At 45.9% G+C, this 17,137-nt stretch overlaps 1 long non-coding RNA gene across 1 annotated transcript; it reads left to right on the top strand.

The window, feature by feature from the left end:
* The first annotated feature begins 13,699 nt into the window (after positions 1-13,699).
* LOC142898584 (uncharacterized) lies at positions 13,700-16,344 on the top strand. Its single transcript, XR_012928614.1, has 3 exons — positions 13,700-13,969; positions 14,991-15,312; positions 16,330-16,344. It is a non-coding gene; the product is annotated as an uncharacterized LOC142898584 (long non-coding RNA).
* Positions 16,345-17,137: the final 793 nt, after the last annotated feature.

The following is a 17,137-nucleotide window of genomic DNA, read 5'->3' as shown; positions in this document are numbered from 1 at the left end:
AGCATATGGTCTCGTATGTGAGTGGGTGAGCGTGCTCGGCGCGGAGCGCAGCTCTGTGGGCCTGCGCGCGTGCTGATAGAGAGGAGAACGCAGCAAAGGGAAAATATATAAATATATCCGCGATACGGTGACCGTGCTTATCCGAAATATTTCCACTCCCATGTGCACGACTGCATTTTCGAGCCTCTTGGGGACTCATCATATGGTGCATTGACTGTGGGGAGATAAGGCGAACATGCATAGCTGCTCCTATTCCGCACATCCCCTTCCAAGCTGAGCGCGTCCGCCATGTTTATGCCATTAGTCACCGAAGAAAATGGAAAACTAAAAAGAAAGTTTTTTTTCTTCTTAAAAAAGAGGCGAGGGAAGAAGAGGCTCGCTGCTTTGAATGTTTTATGCGCCGCGCACAATGACACGGTGTCATATCTCTGCAGGCTAGCGGATACCTGCTGTCAAATCTACAGCGTGTAGCCACAGATATCCGCCGTCCCCGCAGCAAAGCCGGCTCAGCCAGGTGCCCTTGCTCCCCAAGATAAGACCCCCTAAAGCTTGAATGACAAGTTGAGCACTTATGGACCTCACACGCACACGCGCGCGCGCACACACACGCGCGCGCGCGCGCACACGCGCACACACACGCGCGCGCGCGCGCACACGCGCACACAACTTTCCCTTCCCCCGTCTTGCTGCTATTCATATCTTTGATCTGTTTATCTAACCCTCTTCTCCCTGTCTCTGGGCTGCGGTGGGTCACTTCTACCTCTTTTTGGAGCAACAGCTTCACAGGTGCCTTGCAACGTTTGTCAGCGTGTCAGATTGGGGGGTTGTGTTTTACATATATTAAAAAAATGAAGAAATTGACCTTTAAATATACAAACGGAATAATTGCTGCCATTGGAAAACTGCACTTTACTACACACTTAAATTCATGTGTTTTTATTACAAACGAGTTCCTGTGTTGCTGCTAGGGTCACGTCATGCCAATGCATGAATATGTGCAGCTTGACTTGAAAAAACAAATACTGGCAAACAGAAGTCGGAGCCTGCACACAATGGCACTTCTCCAAGGTGTTCACCCTTGTTTGGTCACAGCGGTCAGCACCTGCATTCATCTGAATCGGAAGACTTTGCTCCACGAGTCCCTCGCGACCTGAACTCGCCCCCTGCGCTCTCCAGGTGAGAACCCACCCATAGCAGTCGTGATCCCTCAGTGGAGCCGTGTCTGGGCGCTGCGACACCACAGCCCAGCAAAATTGAGCAGTTCGGAGCCGCTGCCTTTTGTTAATTTGAGCTTCAGGTTCCTGTCAACCCTGTAGTGATGCATGACTAGGATGTGGACGAAGAATAATACATACTTTAGATGGAGCAGCAATGGCTTTTACGAGAATAAACCGGCACAGAAATCCAAAATATCCCACAGTTGTGACATTTTACGACGCAGCGATACAAAAAAAAAAGACACAGGGGAGTGCAGGCGGGGCGCAGGGGGGAGGAAAGGGAGGTGACCCATGGGGGGAGGTCAAGCGTGGACTCAAACACCGCAGAAACGGCCAGAGAAAACAATACTAATATGATCCGAGTAGGTCAGGTCAGCTACGTGCGCGCGTTTGCGGAAACAAAAAAATTGCTCACACAACAAAGAATTGCACACAAACACAATCGCGCACACACGCCACGTGAAAACACACGCTGCTGACTCACAGCTTCGGCAAGAGGTGCACAGGGTGCTCGCAGCGGTGCTGGCAAAATGGCATATTCACAGGTGCGAATGGGATACAGTGTCAGACAATGTGTGTGTGTGTGTAGGTGTGTGTTTCTACCTGTGTGTGTTCGAGTGTGTGTATGCAATGGCATTGTGCTGACTCTACGTCCACTTTTCAGAAGGACCGACAAATCAGAATGTCTTCATTGTTGTTGTCAAAGCACAACGAGACCTTGGGCGAGATTTGGTCTCTGAAGGGGCTTCGGAAAAATGTCGGAGCAACCATGTACAAAGATCAACAGCAATTAATAAAAGAAAAAGAACGCAGCGCCACATGTGGCTTGATGCAAGTTTCGTTCCGAATGCCATCGTCATGGTAACGCTTCCTCAACCCTCACTTGTCGGCTCGCACAAAAGGAACACAGCGCACGTTCTCGGGATCCGTGCGGAGCCTTACGTAACCACACAACCCCACGCACAGATGCACAGACACACGGACGGTCGGACAGACAGACAGACAGACTGGAGTGAGTCACTGCCGGACGGCACGGCCACAGCATCCGCTGGCGGCGCTACATCTCTTTTCCTCTTTCCCGGTGACAAGAACAGTATGTGCTGCCGTGTTACTTGAACCTCATTACGGGAGTCGCACAAGAGGTGCGCGCACACACGCACACGCAGACACACGGGCGCCCACGCAGGCGCACATCACAGTCTCCCGTCAAGGCTCGGGTTTGCCGAGTGAGAGAGCGAGCGAGAGAGCGAGCGAGAGAGCGGCTGTTTAACTAGTTATGGCAACACCACCGGCTCATGTATCAGCATACTAATTACTCGCTCCCCCCCCCCCCCGAGCACTGCAGGAAATGGCGTTTGAGTAAGTGGAGGGAGGGAGTGGGGTGGGTGGTGGAGGGGGATCAGAATGGGGTCAGTAGAGGCATCGGTGTAGATATAATAAAGTGGTGATTTCTCACGGCGGATTAGCATGGGAGGGCCGCAGAAAAGGGGGGGGGGGAGAGAGGGTGAGAGAGAGTGACTTGCGGTGGCCTATTTATAACGAGTGCGACGGAAGTCGGGGCGTGAAGGAGCGAGGCAAACGCAAAGCGTGAAGGCAGACGGCTGCATCAGAGCGTCTGGGTGAGAGGGAGGGGGGAGGGGGGAGGCGTCGCCACCTCCTCCGCCACTTGTTGGCCGTATGTTTGCAGTTTGTTTTGTTTTTTTACTCTGTTTTTGTGAACTTTGCCGACAGGTTGGGTGACACATTCGTCCCAGCCGGTCGGTTGGTTGTCTGAATCATCGCTACTTCATAGGCTGGATCAGCTTGTTTATGGTTAGACAACAGGGATACCTGGACGGGCTGGAGGTTTGATTAAAAGCGAGAGCAGCAGGGCGGGAAGTTCAGGAGTGTTTGCTACTCTCTTGTTTTTTTTGATATTTAAGTGGAAATTGCTGGCTAACATGGAGGCTACTGGTTTATAAGCTATATACAAATAGTTTGTGCAGTGGTTAGCATAGTTAGCTCACAACATGTCTGGTCCAAGGAATCAAACCCCCGACCTTTCTGTGTGCGTGTGGCTTGCATGTTCTTCTGCTGTCTGCATTGGGTTCTCTGTTCAGGAACATGCACATTACACTAACTGGCAATTCTAATTTGATTTTTAATTTATTCTATTTTCAATTGGCAATAGGCGTGAATAAATGTGGATGGTTGTTGTTTTGTAGCCCCTGAATCCAGTTTACAATCCCCAAGTTCAGGGGATAGAAAAGTGATTTATTGGAGACAGTTGCCTTTAAAGTTGGCGCCTTTTTACTTCTTTTGCAAAGTGAACTGAAGAACACAATCAGGAAGGTGTCAGTTTTAAGACTGAAAATTGCTATGAGGTGATTCCTTTGTTAAACCAAACCTCAAGTTGTAACAAAATCACAGATTTTTTTTCGCAAAACCTCCAGCATTTACCCACAATGCAGAGCAGTTCAGTCAACGCAAAACCACCCCGACACTGAGTACCTGCAATCACCCAAGGCAGAAGAAAAGAAACGGCAGCTCGGACCCGAAGCTATGTTAGTTGGAATTGTGGTGGTGCAGAAAAAACAAAGCTCGACCTGAGGTTGCGCAGCATCCTCGGGGGAGCGCCTCCTACCTTCTCGCCGCTGCACTTGGTTCAAACCGTGGCAACGAAATTCAAATGCAGCTCCCTTGGGGAATGCCACTGAAGCACAATGCAGTTGAATGATTCACAAGGAACGTATAAGGATTACAGAAAACATTGAGTCAGGTTTACAAATCTGATATTTTCCTTGCAATCTAAATAACAGCGCCACTGCCAGTGACGCCTCCAGTCTTGAAAACCTGCTCATCACAGCAGGTTAAAATTGAAAGGACAGGTAACTGTGTGTGTGTGTGTGTGTGTGTGTGTGTGTGTGTGTGTGTGTGCGTGTGCGTGTGTCTTGCTTTAAGTATGATAGATTTTGTTTTGGAAGGATTTTTTTTTTTTTTTGCCTTAGGATTAAATGAAATGAAATTGCATGATTAGCCAAGCCAAATATTTATGTATAACTAAAGTTTACTGGCTAATATATGCCAGTCATGATATTGTTGTCTGATAGGCCATCCATTTTAAATTTTATTTTGCATTCCTAATGTCACTGCAGATTTGCATGTTCTAAAATGATTCATACTGGAGGGCGAACAACCCTAGCTGGACACTGGCCACCGCTTTTGCAAACTTTATTTTATCATTCTCTGGTACTGGTTCACAATCTGAAAGGCGTACAACTTTGACAGCAGCATACCTCCCATGGGTACATTTAGTGCACCAGTGAACACAATATGTTTTACATGTACACCGTGCACACAGATAGCCATTTACCTTGTGAAAAGTATCAGTTTGCTGTTTAAACTAAGTTACATACCACCATACCATACTGTTTTAACTAAGTTAAATACCACTTATTGTTTGTCATCATCATAAGACAAGACACATATGCAGTTGTGATCATCAGTATAACAGTTGTTTATACAGTTGTTTGCAAATAGATCACATATTATAATAAATAATAAATATTTAAACCAATTAATTATTGTTTGCAGTATTGTTGTATTACCAGTTGCAGTGGGGTGTTTAGGGGAGGGATCTCCGTTCTAAGGTTGACCAGTCAGCTGTGACCGTTGAGTTGCCAGACTCTCAATTAAAACACAGTCTGTTTGACTTAATCAACTAGAAAACCTCTCTGAACAATAGGTAAACAACATGGGGAATTTGTGCTAACACTGAGCTGCACTCACACCCGCTGCCAACACACACACACACACACACACACACTGCAGTGACGGCGGCAACAAGGTGTCGCACCGGCGCTGAAATATATTCGCCCCAACAGTTGCGCCATCTATTGTCGGGCCCGTCGCCGTCTCGCCAAGCTGGCAGAATCAGAGGTGACAAGCGGCGCAACCTCGGCAGCCTCGTCTGGAGACGTGGCGTAAAGCTGAAGTATGCTAATCCGTGGCCGGTGGCGCGCTCCTGATTGGCCTCTCCAAAAAAAATAATCACGTCGGTGAAAAGCTCCTCCAAGACCCACAAGGCCGGCCGTCTCCTAAACTCCTAGACAGAGTGTGTCTGTTGGCGAGCCTTCTGTGAAGCATGAAGTCTGACTGACTGTCAGGCTCCGCTGGCGCATCTGCCTGCAGGCTGGAAGCGGCCGACTAATTCACAAAAACAAATGCCCCGGAAAAGCGACACAAACATGGGCCTGGGTTGGTAATTGGGCACATAAAGCCAAACAAGGAGGAGGAACTGCAGAATCTGACTTCCTGGGTGAGTGTTTTAAGAGTGCGTGTGTGTGTGTGTGTGAGTGTGTGACGGCTTTTCATGTGCTGCCACGGTTCAAAATGCCCTGGCACGCTGTCACCCTCCTTAAACCAGGCAATTTCCTGTGAGGGCATTGGAGTGTGACAGCTGCAGGTTCCTAATGGGCAAAGCTGAGGAAACAGCATTACCCCAAAAAAAAAAAAAAAAAAAAACGGGGGGGGGGGGGAGAGAGAAGAAAAAAGAGGAGAGAATCGAGCAAACTCAATTGTATTAATCCCTGGGATTAGCAGCTTTAATTCTCAACAGTTTAAAAAGTCTTATTTCCTCTTTGAAAATGGAGGCAGCATGTGAGGTGAATACTCAAATATTTCTTGTGAAGCAGTGGAGGCAGTCATAGAACCAGACAGAATCCTTGTACACCCTTACCCCCAACCAACATTAGTCCTTTGTTTTACGAGGTCATCTGTAGGGGAAGGTGATTGAGGCTTCGGGGAAGATTTTTTTTAGGATTAAGTTAAAAAGATGAGAAAATACTAGCAAGGCAAGAGACTGTCCAAAGGCCCACTAAGGACAGAGCACTGAGAAAAATATCGCAGTAGATCTTGCGAACTAAGCGTTGGGGTTAAAAAAAATAAAAAATAAAAAATAAAAAAAAAAGCTCTGAGGACTATTTCGACCACAGAGGATGATGCCCTTCAATTTATTGCAGTTTATTATACATCTAATAGAGGGTGATTTAATATTAGATAATGACAGCGAGGGCCCCACAGGCAACCAGCCTCCTGATGTAACAGACACTCGAGCGTGCATCACGCTCACTGTTGGCGTTGCGAGAACAGATAAAAGATCAAATTCCGGTGCAGTGATTAAATTTCTGTCTCTCTTCGGTACTGAGCTCGCCGGTACTTCAGCCTCTGAGGGGATTAAAATAACAGACCAATAAAGAGTCTGACTCTGGTGGCATCTCAAAGAAGATTCTGTTTGTCTGTCTAGGAACCCCGAAGAACCTCGTTTGTAAAGGGAAGGTTCTTCCCATAGACAGGAAAACCTGTGATTGGACAATCTCCAGCCAATGCCAGTCCAGAGTCCTACATTCATGAGTCCTACAATGTTGCCCACCTCTCGGCTCTGCTTCCTTTCACGTGAATATACCATCACATTCCCATTCTGTCTGCTGTTCCCTCCATGCTAACATTGCATTGCAGCAGGTAGACTTTCTCCTATCCTGGTTTTTAATGGTTGACTGCAGCGGTTGCTTCCTGCTTTTAGTCACAATTTAAAAGGAAGTCAGTTTAAAAAAAAGGAATCCGGAGCCAAACCAGAAAAGCTTTCGAATGGAACTTGGAATGATGGCATGGCGATCCATGCACAACTTCGCAGGAGCATTTCCCCCGAAACATCAACAAGAAACTGACGATATAGACCCGACGTTGAAGCAGTGTCGACTTTCAAGTTCAGTCCCTATGGCCTCTGTTCCACTAAAATTAGCGGGATGTCACCATGTTTTTGGACGCGGGACGTCGCGGAAGTGATCGGCATTGAGTCCCGTCTCCCCCCACCAAGACTCTGAACTCAAGTGAAAGGGCTCGATGTATAGGAAGGGGAAGGCAGGGCACAGGTGAGACAAATAACAAAAAAGGGGTTGGGCTTAAGAAATGACAACAATTTGCTAATTAAACCCATGATTGATCACTTATAATACCCGTCTCCATTATCTTAAACACAAGTTGCCTCCAAGGCTCCCGAAATTGTTTTTTGTTTTTTGTTTTTATCTCCCTGCCCCACACACACAAACACACACTCTCTCTCACACACACACACACACACACACACACACACACACACACACACACACACACACACACACACACACACACAGCTTTCAAATAAGGGATTAAGATTACAGTGAACAACGCTACAGCTCGGTGATGATGAAGTCTTTGTACTCGGAGGGTGAGCCTTATTGGAATTCATACGATGTTTGTCGACTCCCTTCACGTAAACAGGTGTCTGTGTGGAGATAGCGCTCAGCATTTTTGCGCCGACAACGGTGCGCCCGCGCGCGCAACACACACCGTTTTTGTCGTCGTCGTCGTTGTTGTTGTTTTTTTGTGTGTGTTTATTTTTAATCCCAAGCCAGTCAGAGGGGGCATTTATTAATGTCTCCATTTCAGAAGAGGAGTGCCAAAGCCTTCCAGGTGTGTGAGCAGGGATTCCTGAACAGATGTCACCGCGTACCCGCCCAGCGTGGAGCGCCGCAACGACAAAACAAAAAAAAAAAAAAAAGGGGGGGGGGGCTTTGCCTTGTTGCCATTGCCGTGGAGAGACGCACCACTAAAGACAGCTGTCCTTTGTAGATGATGTGCGTGTGTGTGTGGGTGGGCCTGAGTTCAAAAAGTTTTTTTTTTTTTTTTTCTTAACTCTCTGGTGCCAGAGTAGTTGCTGCCTCTGCTGCCACTACGCTTGACAGGCCGACCTTGCCACTTCACATCTGGTGACGAGCCAATCTCTGCATTGATCTCTCAATTCAAAGGCTCAGAAATACAAGCGGACAGAGTCGTTCCAATTCATCATGTGTAAATCAAACGGCCCTCCATCCGTGCAGGAAGGATTTAGAGCGCTTGTTAATTGTGTTTTCACATTTATCTATTTATTTCTGCCACATGAGCGGTGATTTAGAGTTTGGAGTAGTTAAATCTATTTTTTTTTTTTTCCTTACATCAGAACTGGATTGTTGGATTGCTGGATTGCCAGTCTACAATAGAAAACATTTTCAGTGGCTCTTAAAATGAAATTGAATTTAAATACCAAATAAGGCAGAGGCGAGAAACATAGAGGCACTGTAAGCTCAGCTGCTGCTCAGGAGACTGACTCAAGATGGAGTCACCTTAGAATTCAATGTTACTGTCAAGTAATGGATAAACAGAAATACAGTGAGGAAGGCTTATTTTCTGTAGAAAACATTGTTCTACATCAGTCTGGATTGGTTTTGGGCAAGTACTAAGGTGAGTAGAGGCTAGCCACAGGTTAGATTTGTCGCTAGCTTTCTGATGTTCTGCAACAGCTAGCTTTTAATATCAGGGATTAATTTTCAGTTTGCAACCTGCGGTTGTGACTTAAAGCGAGCTTGATTTTCTTATCCCTCAATAAATGACTCGTAGAAGCAAATGTTCCTTCAACAAATAACCTTTGCTTTGAAAGTCCACGATGACTCACTCAGCCCACACATGTTTTTGATGCGAACGTTACAGTAAAGCACTAATAGCCTCCTTTACTGTACAAGGTCACTGAGTCAAAATCATGATTGTATGCTGGCAGAGTATTCTTTTTGATTACTCAGAAAAAGGGAACACATTTATGAGGATAAGAAACAGCGCAATATGCAACACTAGCTTTTGACAGCTATATGTTCTCTATTTTCAATTCAGTGCACTTAATAATAAAAAAAAAAAAATCTTTAACGAGTCAACACTGTCTGCCCTCTGGGTGGATCTTTTTCAGCAGATCGTCTTCACTCACTCTTAACCTCTGAGTTAAGACAGAATTTTGAGTGCTCTGCTCAGCTTAAGGGCCAATATCTAAAGTATTTCTTGAAATAATAACCGTGGCTGGAATTATTGATTCGCTTCTGCACATTTTCTTCTTCTTTTTATTTAAGTATTGAGAATTACATCCCCCTAACTTGCTGTAAGACTGTTAGTCCTGCAGGCCTCAGACTTCACACCCTCCACCAGACCTGCTTCTCTCTCGTTTCATTACATTTTCATTATTATACATTAAAAAAAACCTTATGCAAGACATTTCTATTGTCTGCATCTGCGCTATTAACAGGCGTAGATGCAATGTGATTTCAGCTCCCCCTTCTGTTCATTTGCATTATTTCATTTATTATTTTCACAAGAATTTCCAGACATGCCGGATGTGAATCGTCCTGTCAGAATGACCATATGCGGGAAGCGTCCTAGTAACACATCAATAACAAGCCCACTTCTAACTTCTAAAGACTCATTCTCCTCTCTGAACTCAAAAGGTTTGCATTGCTGGGGCAAAAACATGTCGGCAGACTGAAATCATAAAATAAGTTTTGGAGGCTTTTGAAACTGCTTTCATTGTTGCGGAAAATGAATCAGGAACCGCTGCTTAACAGCACTGTCACTCTTCGACGCCATACAGATTGCCTATAGAGCAATAAACACTCTTGAGTCTGCCACTTATTTCTCGCATTTGGATGGAGAGGCGTTGTTGAAGGTGCAGTAAAAACAAAAATGTTTACGAAGTGACTTCCATTTAGTTTAGGGCTCTTCTGCTGATGTAGAAAACACGGGGATTATAAAGCTGTGCTGCTAAAACAACATAAAAGTGATGTTGCTTTAACTGCCAGCAATGAAATAGTCTGCAACACACTCAATTTGTGTTTTCCTTACGGCAAGAGGGCCATCTTCATCCCTTTTAAAAAAAAAAAAAAAGTCTTACCAGAGCAGTCAATTTGCTTGCATCGTCACTCTTTTATACGTTGAATTTCTTCAAGCACAGATTTACGGAAGTTATTATTTGCCTAATCCACCCCGCGCTGTCAGTTCCATATGTGCTTTATGCTTTGAATGGGTTCCTCCGAGGACGCTTAGGAGTTGCTCCAAGTGTGAAAGCAAAAGATAGAAGTGCGAGAAGAGCAAGAAAAAGAGATTTTTTTTTTTTTCCTTTTAATTTGACCTTTTAATCTTTGCCAGCAAAGCCTGTAGCCAGTAGCCTGGACTTATAAAATACAGCAGGACACCTGCACACCTCTAACCAGTAAACACACCTATGATTTGTATCAGACGCAGGGAGCCATTACTCCCCGAGCTGCTGATAAGGCGCCTTACAAACGTGTTTTGTGTACACAGCAGCGCTACCAATCTCTCATCCATCTCCTCCTCTCCCTCGATTCCCCGGGCGTGATCTCTGCCTCCCTCTCCTCCCATCCCTTCTTTGCCCTGTTCCGTCTACTCCGCTCATCCTTGTCACTGTGCTCCAGCTGGCAAGGTGAGATAACTTCCCCGCAAAGCAAGGTGCTTTCAGCTCATTGCAGGGCTGATGGAACACAGGGCACCAATCAAACGCCGCATCATTAGCCGCCGAGATCCGGAGCTGGAGCGAAAAGAGCGTTTATCTGGTCGGACTGATCCGGCGTTGTCCTAATCAGTCTCGCACATCCCACAGTTCTTCAGAAACACACCCCACTCTGGTGTGTCGGCACAAAAGATTCATTTTTGTTGAAGCCTAATTCTAAATCCCTTTAAAGGCGCCATAATAAGATTCTCCTCTGTGATAACTCAGCCCTCTTCGAGATTATTTTAGTTGCCTCGTCTCCAAGATCGCTTATCTTCTGGCTAATAAAATTGCCTCGCAGCGGGTTTTTTTCTTCTTCTAATGCATTGCTTAATATTACACTGCTTTCATTTTCAACACCACTTACAATCATCATCTATCAACGTGGATCATTAAAGAAAAAACTTTGCACAGAAATATGCATGAGGGGTGTCTGAAGTGCAAAAACAAATTGGAACGTGTAAAGTTTCGACTTTCAAATGAGGTGAAGTTGCAAAGTATCTGGCAGCGACAGTCAGATCAATGCCGGGCTACAAGCAAGTCACTTCAGGGAATCCAGCAAGTCCATCACATCGGTCACATTATATTTTGCACAAAAGTCAAATGACTTCTGCTACAGTGGCTATAATATCTAAGAGGCAGTGAGAAGATTTAGTTACAATTTAATTGAAAAAAAAAAAGTTTTGTAAAGCTTTCTGATTCTATAATGGCATAAGAAAAACGCATTAGTGTAGTGACATTGTAAGAATCTCATTTGAAACAAAAACAAAAGAACCACAAACATACTGACACTGGTCACATTCTAAATCAAGAAAAAAACTCTGCACAACGCAGTTCACATTTTCCTGCATTGATTGGCACATTGGTACCTCGCTGCAGTAGGATCATATGTGAATGTAGATCAAGGCTAGAAATCAATCCTAACGGCAGAAACAGTTATGGATTTCTGGATCGCCTGCATGAAACACTCAGCCTCAGCTCCTACACACCACTTTGAAGCCGCACAAAGTTCTGAATCTATAGTGCAGCCATGCCCTTATCGCAGCAGCAGCAGCAGCAGCAGCAGTAGAAGTAACAACACCAACCACTATAATGAGCAAAAATATATGTTACATTGAGAAAAACACAGTCAAATAGTACTGATGCAAGTAAACTGCTGATGAATTAAAAGCCATAAATAATAATATAAAAACATGAATATCAAAAAAATTAAAGGTGTCATGAAAAGAAAAAGGCTGGTGTTCTTAAAAAAAAAAAAACATGTCAAAGTTGGGCTGTATCTTTTATAAGCGTTAGGCAAGAATCGATCAGGTCCTTAAACGAAGCAATCCAATTTTATGGCAGTGCCAGAAATACATGAAGAACATCATCTACCTCTCGAAAACAAAGTTAGAATCTTGAACATGCATAAGACACTTACACTGTAGCTCGCTCAGCAGAAACATGAACAGTGGGTGGTTAACGATAGGAGAAACGTCTACAGCCATGCCTGCAGGTTTGCCACAAGGTGTCACTCAATCTGAACAAAAGTCCTGTGTGCAAGGAAGAAGTGAGTACTACACACAAAATAAACTAAATACAAATGTTAATTTCAAACACGCATTTTCATCTCAGAAGATCATTTTATGCTCTCACAGGATTTTTGACAAACAACAAATGGGCAAATATGAATATCTTCTAAAGTACCTCCACATGCAAAACCAGCAATTAAAGGGAGACCGTCATTAAATCATAAACATAAATAAAAAAAACCAACACAAATCTTCTTCTATTATAGACATCATGTGCTGCGTATGGTTCGGTTTATTTACTGTCCGTTCATTTCATATGTAACGTCAACTCCATGCAAACACTTGATGTTAAAACCAGTTGGCACTGTTTGACTACTCCTGTTGACTACGGTGTTGCACTGCATTTTGATATATAGCCCAGCAAACGTGCACACAGAGGATGTCACATAGCAAATACTGTTAAGGGATGCCAAAAGTGGTAACGCTACCATGGCAACGCAGTCACGTTAAAAGCACCAAAGTGAGAGAAGGTGAATGTGCGTGCAGCAAAAACCTTGAATCGGTGCACACAACACTGATTCTGATCGTCAAACTGCTTGCGCGAGGATGGAACATGACGTAACTCCCTCCTACGGTCAACATTGTGCTGTTGACTGAGATCAGTCTGAGACTAAGACCGAGTCAAATCATGTCCGTTCATTCGGGAGTCGTTCCTGAAACATGTTGCCCCGCTCACGTGAATCGTTTCCCGTTGACCGTCGACACTCTTGAGTGTGGATGAAATCAAGTGGAAGGCGTCGTGTTGCGCCTGCTGTTGGTCCCCCGCAGTCCCCGCTCCTCAGCGATCGTAACAACGTCAACAGTCCTGTGCTGCCACCCTGTGTTCACGCCACGCATAAGAAAGAGCACGACGAGTCCTCGTCAAATCGCTTCAGTCTTTGCATGCAAAGAAAATAAAGCAACACGCGTGAGTGCCATTTCATCCGAGCCCCAAGAGACAGAGTTTACACAAACACCCTGCCACTCTGCCAGCAGACAGAGGTCTGTTTGACTCCTCAGACGAGTCATCTGTTCAATATTTGACCTTTTGGCAGTGAGCGTTCTGTCTGCGGGCCTCAAATATGATAGCATTTCAGAGGGAAAGGTTAATAGGACGGTCTTGGGCAGACGCAAAGAAGGTCAACCACCCCCCCCACCCCCGTACCCTAACTGCACAAACACAAACACAAACACACACAAAGGAAACAGCACAGCACAATGGAAGCCTGCGTCTGAGAGGTTGAATCAGAGAGATTTGAAGAGCAGCAGAATAACATTAGCTGGTTTAAGGTCACGCAATAGGTTAGCCGGGTTCGCTACGATAGAGTGTTCAGAATTTTCATGCAGAGTCGAGGCAAAGTGAGTCTGCCTGCTGCCACTCAAGTTCTCTGCCCACGTGATTGTCTCCTAAATGAAACGGTTTCATATTTCTGCCAGCAGGTGGTGCTGCAGTCTCCCCACAGAGCACCACGGAGCTATTAGCGACCTCGTGCGAGCCAGCTGAACCAAAGCGACGCAGAACTATGATGTCACGTATTGACGGCGTGCTTGCGGGCGGCCTAGCACGCGGCCCGCCAGCTCGGGTTACGGTATCATAACCGAGCACTGACTGACTACATGCTGACTCACCGCCGTCACCACCAGCCTGCTCTGAGATCAGCTGTGTGCTATAGGAAGTCAAGGGCCTTGCAGGCAGGGAGGGAGGGAGGGAGTGTGGGGGGCTGAGGGCGGTTGTTCATGATGTCACCAAAGGCCGAGAAGAAACGACACATCATCGGAGCATGATGTAGTGAACAGCCTGTTGATCAGTGGCAAAGTAAAGGGTATGACTACCTTCAGACCTGCATGTATATGTCTAAGAACAGCTTCGATCCTTAAATAGTCGTGTTGTAAGTCAGTGACTTACTGTGCAAATGAAATGAAAATGTCTTCTTATTAATCCATTAAATAAAATTAAAATGTCCTCATCTTGGTTTTCTGTCAAAAACTAAAAGATCTCGGGATGAACTAAATTTCATCCTGTTGGAAAACTGATTGAACATTTTGATGCATCAAAAGGCCTTTTTTTCCACAGACTTGGCAACGCAACTGTTTAACTACTATTCAACAGGTTGCCATGCATTTTGACATCAGGTTTTGTGTTTGTTGAAAGGCCTTTATAAGGACGTGCCCTGCAACGTAGCCTGTAACACATGTGTTTATATAGCCCCGATCAGTACTGAAATGTAAATATAAAAATAGCATTTCCGAAGTGCTCTGACTTCCAGGAATAGATATAAATTTCAGCTCCTACGCTGATTCTATATATGCTCAAGACTCTCACATACATCTTAATGACTGGAAGATCAAGAAGGACTGAAGGAAAAGCAATCAGTAAAGTCAATACAAGTCAATCTATAATGATTTGTCGATATATAAGATAATAGGGTTTCATAGTAGAGCTTCAGTTTTATGTTAATTTTCCCATGCTGTTTTTCCTGTAATGAGGCCAGGCGGTGACAAACTTTGGCCCTGACAAACTGTTGCACTGAGGTATGAAGCACCCAGCCTCACCTCCTAAAATAAACATTACACGTTGAATAAATAAACAATTATGTCTCAGCGTCAAAATAAAACCAGGCATACGCTTCCAAGCATTAAAAAGGACATTTATAGCAGGTATTATTATTATTCTGAGAGAAAATCCTCAGTCTACAGACATCGTATACTACAAATCAATAACACAGATGTGCACAACCTAAAATATTTATGACAATTCAATCCGTACTAATCTCAACTGAGCGCATCATGGGCAATCCTTTCCTGTCACTGGCTGCCTTTTTTTTCTTCTTTTTTTCCCCCCAGCCTATTCCCTGGAGGACATTAATATTGATGTGCGGCAGGAAGACTGACCAAGCTTGCAGTCTCTCTCTCTCTCTCTCTCTCTCTCTCTCTCTCTCTCTCTCTCTCTCTCTCTCTCTCTCTCTCTCTCTCTCTCTCTCTCTCTCTCTCTCTCACCCTCCCTCTTATACCCACGCCCTGGATGTGAGGAGGCGCGCATAGACACACACACGCACACACCAAACAGACGCACTCGGCTTCCGCATCGCTCTCTAACTGCTGCTCCTACGGCTCCCTCCCTGCTCCCTCCGCAGGTAGACTGAACCCTCGCCGCCCTGCGACAACGGTAAGAACCAAACGCCCCCCTCTTTTCTCTTCTCCTCTCAGTGCGTCCATGCTTGCCTCTGCGTCCGTGTGATTAGCGGGGAGACGTGGTGGGAGAGAAACAAAGGATTTTGGGGTGTGGCTGGCTGTGGGGAATGAAGCTGCAGCTCTCTGAGGCGAGGCAACGGCGGGAGAATAATGACAAGGATGCAGGTGATGACAGAGGGAACAATAGGGCGAGTGATGAACCGGGGAAAAGGTGACATTATCAGCGGTGCTGTTGATCAGGATCTGTTGAGGTAAAGCCTCGCGTCTAGCGGCAGAAATATTTTGAAATTCAAGTCGTGCGGGCCCGGCCTCTACGCCCCAGGAGGCCCTGTTGAAAATCAGTGCGGTGGAGGATAATTTCACAGTCGCTTGGCTTTCTGAAAATGGCCGGCCACTGTCCACACTGGTGGCAAAGCGGCAGCGGTCGGGGGAAACAGCTGCGACTGGGCCACGCTGTGTGAAAGGCGGATTAGTGGGACCTGAGGCTAGGTCATCGGGAAGACGACCGCCCAGCTCGGCCACGCTGCAGGGGTGGATGCAGACATGCAGGGAGGGAAGAGGGAGGGAGAGAGGAGAGAGACGATCAGGAGGCGAGGGAGAGAACAAAGACCCAAAGCTCAGAGGAGGAAATAAGGGAGACAAAGGAACGATGAAGCGGCAGCGCGGGTAAAAATAGGTGCACTGCCACATGGCGAGAACGTGAGGTTCAGAGCGCACATACTGTATGTGGGAGGCAGCCATCGCTCACAGGCATGCAGGGCATGTGCACCGGCCACTCCCTTCATGTGCACTGGGGCGGTTTTCACATCTCCAGTGTCGGCTGCGGCAAAAATCTTGTAATATATATATATATATATATATATATATATATATATATATATATATATATATATATATAACGCATCCTGCTGATTTATTTAGAGGGTCATTGCTTGTAGAGTCAGGTGTGATTTTCTTTTCTCCTATTTTTTCCCACCCTCATTCCTCTCAGCCAAGATGTCTGACAAGCCCGACATGACGGAGATCAGCCGCTTTGACAAGACAAAGCTGAAGAAGACGGAGACGAAAGAGAAGAACCCTCTGCCCACCAAAGAGAGTGAGTGTCCCCGTTAGCGTGTCTGCCAGCGGCGGTGAAACCATTCGCCTCGCCCGCCCCCGACTGTCAGTCTGTCACTTCCGGCACCTGTCAAAAAAAGATGACGTCCTCAGCAAGCCGGGCAGATTAAACAAGAATGGCCATGCAGATAAAATCTGGCTGACGCTAAACCCTCCGCTTCTCTCCCATGCAGCCATCGAGCAGGAGAGGAAAGGCGACGCCACACCTTGACTTCTCTGCACATGAAGAAAAGAAGAAGAAGAAGAAGAAGAAGACGAGATGCCATTGCAAAAAGCACTTTCTTTTGATTGCCACAGTATTTCAATCTCCAACGTTGTCTTCAGATGAGGGTGCTCTTGAAGCCCCGCCCCCCTGCTGGGGTGCCCTGGGTGTAAACGGTATCCTCATGTGGGGGTTTCTTTTACTGCCCGGGTAGGGAAAAACGTCCACCTGGGTGCCTGCCTTGCGCTGCTAGCCTGTCGCTAACACGCCTCCAGTGATGACAAAGTGGAGTGCGTGTTCTGATGAAGCACAGAGATAGGCAGGCATCCAAGCTAAAGGGTATGGGGAGGGAGGGAGGGTCGCCAGACCAGGAACCAATTGGAGTCTAATCACACAGGGGTGTTTTCTTGATATACTTTTTACTTTTCTTTGTCAAATAAACAAGATGTGAAACCAGTCAAAGCTGTGCATTCCTTCCCCG

Source organism: Nelusetta ayraudi, unplaced genomic scaffold, assembly GCF_046127955.1.
Source record: "Nelusetta ayraudi isolate G7.1 ecotype Tasmania unplaced genomic scaffold, CSIRO-AGI_Nayr_v1 ptg000068l, whole genome shotgun sequence".
Lineage (NCBI taxonomy): Eukaryota > Metazoa > Chordata > Actinopteri > Tetraodontiformes > Monacanthidae > Nelusetta > Nelusetta ayraudi.
This window is presented reverse-complemented; position numbering and strand designations above follow the sequence as displayed.